This window comes from Atta colombica, unplaced genomic scaffold (genome assembly GCF_001594045.1).
Source record: "Atta colombica isolate Treedump-2 unplaced genomic scaffold, Acol1.0 scaffold100, whole genome shotgun sequence".
Taxonomy (NCBI): domain Eukaryota; kingdom Metazoa; phylum Arthropoda; class Insecta; order Hymenoptera; family Formicidae; genus Atta; species Atta colombica.
The window spans coordinates 3171915-3177768 of record NW_017259185.1 but is presented as its reverse complement, the minus strand read 5'-3'; positions in this window follow the sequence as shown (position 1 = coordinate 3177768).

Genomic DNA, 5854 nt, shown 5'->3' with positions numbered 1-5854 from the left:
TTTTTTTCATGAACATCATACATGCCTTATTTTTATGCGATATTAATTATTTATGAAGATTCAATTAACTGAAGTATTCATTATATAAAATATCTAAACATACAGAAGGTACATTTTATTCATTATACTATTCATATTTTTATTCACTACTCATATAAATACTCTGTATAAATACTCTGTATAAATTTATTATTTTATATGTATAATTTCCATATTATTCGTTATGAATGTTTCATGTATTCAGATTTTTTTAATATTATGATTTATAATAATTAAGATTTTTATAACGATACTAATATTTAAACGATATGATACAAAATTGCATTGCTTTTGTTTAAAATTTAGATTAAACATACATGAATAAAAAGTTTTCTTAGATAAAATATTATTCTGTCGATAAATGAATAACAATATAAACAATATAAACATAATATAAGTATAAATATAATCAAATTTCAGGAGAAGTCAAAATTAAGGTGAACTTCTTGTCTCGCGAAGGAGATAATACCTACATGATTTCATTTTAAACAGAACAAGTTACGTCTCAGTCACTGCACACAATTGTTATCGCTGCAATTCTCAAGCTGCAGTTACCATAAATTGTAATAGTCAGCACTTTCAGTAGCAGATCACCAAGATGCACCAAGGAGCATCTTCACGAAGGAATTCTCATGACTGCAAAATTTTATTATCAACGCAAATTGCTTTAAATCAATAATAGATTAATAATAAATAATTCAATGATTATTAGATTACTAAAATTATTAACAAAAAAAGAATAGTATTTAGGAAATATTATTTAGTCGATTGAAATAAACGAGTTGATAAAATTAAAAACATGAATAACAATTTTGTTGAAGTATCTAAAAATTTAGGTATATTCAGAATTGAAAATAATTTTATTGGATCATTAAAATAATTACATAAAAATTTCGAGCATAACGTACAAAAAATATTGACATTCTAATAACTAGCTCGAACGTTCTAGTTATTTTGATAATCCAACAAAATTATTTTTAAATCTGTATCTTACTAAATTTTTAGATAACTTCAACAAAACAATCCTTTTCGTTTTGAATTGGAATCACAGCTAAAGAGTGTTAATATTTTGATACAATTGAATAGTCACATATAAAATTTACGAATTTACGTAAATTACATAAATAATTCCATCGTATTTTCTCTCGTAGATTTATAAACATATACAAAATTAACATAGTTGCGTATTCAGTCACCGCCAATTGTAATTGCTAATTAGAATTATAATTTACATTTGCAGCTCTAGAAATGTAAATTCGAAATTTTTTTAAAAAAAAAGGAGAAGTAGAGATTATATGAGGATAGAATGGAGAAATGAGACAAACGTGCGGAGATATCACTCTTCGCATATACGAAAATGTTATTCTGACAAATGCGCGTGTTTTTGAATGCAATCAAGTCGTTCGCACACGGTTCACGTTGGGTAAATATGATCCAAAGCTCGTTTGCGCGGCGGCGTAGTTGCAGTTTGCACAGCGTTGAGAGGAAATTTTTTTCCAATAATATCGATGCTCACCAACGGCGGAGCATTATCACGCTTAACTGAAAATTTTTTTTTTATTTAATCTATCTTTCGCCCGAGATGCGATCGACTACCGTAAAGTATTTACGATACTTCATTTTAATAACACGCATACTCTCGAGTACTCTCTTATAAACATTCTGTAAAAACACAAGACTTGAGGTGCAAAACGAAAATGTTTGTTAATAATAATTAGAATTTCTAATTTAACATTTCGTTATTTTAGTACACTTTTTATTCGTATATTTATCGTAATCTTTGTTGTATATCTTCTTCACTTGAATGTTTTAAAATCTGTGCATTGTTATTCGTGGTAAAAAATTTAAACCTGTGCATTTTTATCTCTTTCTTGAAATAGATACTAATGCAACATGCAATTCAAATACAATATTGTAATATTTTCTTTAAAAAATTGTAATTCTTTTATCATATTTTGGTTACAGTTGCTATTTATAGCCACCGGTTTTGGTTATAACTGAAACGAAACGAGGATGAGGGAGTTGTACGAGAGGAATATACGTAGACGTGCAATCGCGAAGTGGGCTTGGAAAATTTATAAACCTTCCTCCTTCCGGAAGAGGATCCGGTGAACGTGACCACGTTGAGCAAGCTGCTGCTCCATTAGGATTAGACCGGCTATACTGGAAAAAGAAAGACGACGGAAGACACTAATACCAGCGAGGATTTAGACACATGCCGTGAGAAACTCCTTTCTCGCATTCCTTTCGTTCTATGGCAAGTACAGAATTTTCTACCAGAAGAACGATAAATTGATAAGGAATGCTTTAATACGACAGATTGTCTTTACAGTCTCTTTTAAATTACTTAACAAGCATTTTATCTTGAATCATTCTTTTGTTCAAACGCAATTACATCTTAATGACACTTGATAAAAAATTGTAATTATGTAAATATCTTGAAAGATGCAAAAATATTGACTATCAAATAAATATAAAAACAATGTATTAAAATATTTTTCTCATACATATAAATACTTATCAATATAATAAATGCACTATATAATCTCATTGCGTTTATAACACTATATTTGAATGCATGTTGCATTTGTATCTATCTAAAGAAAAATGTACAGGACTAAATTTTTTAGCACGCGAGTAATATATAGATTCTAAAACATTTAAGTAAAAAGGATGTACAACAAACGTTACAATGAATATTACGCGAATGGAAAAAACGGTAAGAGTAGAGGAAAAATGAACCCTCGGGTTCCACCTTATTTAAAATCCTAATTGGCTTGGCCGCAGAATTAGTAATCGTTAGCGAGGTTAACGCAGGGGAGAATTATAAATTACCAAGCACTAGCTCACGAATTATCGTCGGCACGCGAAATATCTCTACGATTTTTCGTCTGTTGGAATAATCGTGAATTTCATATTCATTCACATGTTTCTCATATTATCATAAATTAATATAAAATCATAGTTGTCATAAATTAAATCTCTTATCTTTTACGAAACTAATTAGCCCATTGTGATACTTAAAGGATTACTAAAATGTATTTGTAATGCATCTAATTAACAATATTTTTATTTAAATTCTAAGTAAAATTGCAACAATGACAATGGAAAAAATAACATGAATTTTCGAAGAAGAGAGAGAAAGAGAGAGAGAGAGAGAGAGAGTGAGAGAGAGAGAGAGAGAGAGAGAGAGAGAGTTTTTTTCAATAAATCTACAGTATTTCCCGCCAATACATTTTTCGAGTGCATCGATCGGTCACATATGCTTCTATAGTATAAATTGACACGACGTAAAAATAGCATATCAAATACGTTTTATGTATTTTTAATGTTCACTGTGAAAGCTTCAAGTTAAAATGTATTCACGTACTTTTTCCTTTGCTAACTTGAGTATGAATCAATATTATATAAGAGACATTCCAATTCGGTTCAATCAAGCTCGCTTCATATTTTTGTAATATTACATAAAATATTCAGATAGTATTTTGGTACTGTTTCTGCAAAAGCAGAAAGTTAAAATTATCTTATTTATCTACTTCAGTCACGTTAAATAATTATCAATTTGATTCTATTCGAAAAAAAAGACAATCAAGAAAATCTCTTTCAGTCAAGATCTCCGATTATCGTTTCCTCTCAAATAACAGTTAAGTGCTTTCACAGACATTCCCCTAGGATATTAATCGGTGACGGTAAATGCGTAACATTATTGCCCCGCAGAGATTCGAAAGCGGTGTTAAGCGAAGCTGTGTCACCGCCGCCTGGCGCAAACGTCGCAACGCGCCCCCGTTGTTAATGTCGATAACCGATACTAACGAGTTGTCTATAGCCAGCCCTCTGGCTCGCGCAACGCATTATAAATGGTTTCTCGTGACAGTCGACATTGAATAATGACAGTTGTTGTTTGGACGCAGGAAATCGAGCGGTGCTGCGGCGGCTGCTGCATCCGCGTTGCCGTAGCGCAACGCCAATGTTACTTTAATTTGACGGAGAAACGTAAGCACGTAGCACGACGTTGCGGGCACAGCTCCGTGTTCTCTCTTTCGAGGGAGGAAAGGGTGTCGTAAATATTGTCAGGATACGAGTTTCGAGCACTTTAAACTGAAAAGTAATAACTCGACCGAGACATGCAAATTTCGAACAATTTCCACGTATTTTACCGCGTCTTTATGTCTGGAAAAAATTACTTTTCACCAGACGCAACTTTCGGATTGGCAATAAAAAACTACTTTTACTGTAGTCAAGATTCATGTTATACAGATTCAAATTTCCTTGTAGAAGAATAACGTCTCAACACGTGTTAAATTTTTATTCATTGAAGGAAATTATTTCATTTGAATGAATTTATTTCTCTTATATTTGCTTAATCGATAAATTGCATATCGCAATTTTGGTTTTTGTTTTTCTAAAAAATAGCTTATGATGCAAGTTATGGATAACATCGAATTTGTGTTTAAAAGGACACGGCTTTACTAAAACGCTATTGTTTGATCTGTAAATGGCTTTTATTGATTCGCGTTTTTCTCTAGTGTTTACTTTGTCACTCACAAACAGGTCCATAAAGCGAAAATGGAAATCGTCACACATCAGAGCATTGTAACGCGTTGAGATAAAAAAAGTGGATCAGGCCATAATAGTATCGATGTAACGAAGTCACGCGTCTAAAAACTGGGAACTTGAAAGCTTCTACAAGCTTAACATTTATCGTATAATATCCATTACATTTAATATAAATGATTCCATAAAGATTAAATTACCAGATATTTATAAAAATTTACACATTTAACTTTAATACTTTATAAAATTATAACTCTGACATTTTCGTTAAATTTTGTAAGACATCAAATTTATCAAATATAATATTCTAATAAAAAAAAAATTATCTAAAATGATATTAAATGATAAAAATGTAAATGATTAAATGTAAAAATGATATTAAATTTCATTCAATTCTCCTTCATTAAATGTTTTATCAGACAGATATAAATTCTTTTAATAATTGTAAGATTCCCGTAAGATTCAGAAAACGGAGAAATTCGAACGTTCTTCCAGAAACTCTTTCGATTAGGAAAGTTGTAATTCTTTACACCTCGTACAAAATGGCAAACGTTTCAAAGAAGTCACCAAAAATTGCCGTATTGATTCACATACGCACATTTCTCCGCTCTATGGATTTCGAATGAGGAAACGAACTGTTTTCCTATTTGAATCAGGTTGTAGAAATCTCGTTTCCGGCCTGTTTCCACAAATCTCAGGGGATAGTTTCTCGCGGGGTGAAAACTCGAGCGAAAAGGATCTTGTATCGATTGATGGAAAACCGAGTGTTTCTTTTCTTCATCCTTGAAATCTGCTACTTTTTCATTACAATATAAAAAGCAGTTTTGATATACTGCGCTAAACTAAAGTTGCGATTATATTCGTACAACTGTGCTATTATTTCTGACATTAACAACTTGTTAATTATTATGATTTATCCGTAACAATTAAATTGTACAATAATGAATGTTATCAATTGTTGTAATTGTAATATTAAAATAAATATAATTCTTTGCAAAGTTTTCAAATAATATAATTGAGAATATTATTTTCCATAATAATATGAAGTAAATTATTAAAGAGACAATTAAATTTTTCTAGCTAAGGATCGAAGAACATTGCAGAACGACATTTAATTCAATATCGCAGAGAAATCAAGCATCAACAAATAACCGTGGTAATAAATAACCAATCTGTGCGATTTGATCAAAGCTGATAAATTTAGCCGATTTGTATTGCTATTTTGATAGAAAGTGACATAGAGCTCTTCGTTAACAATTAC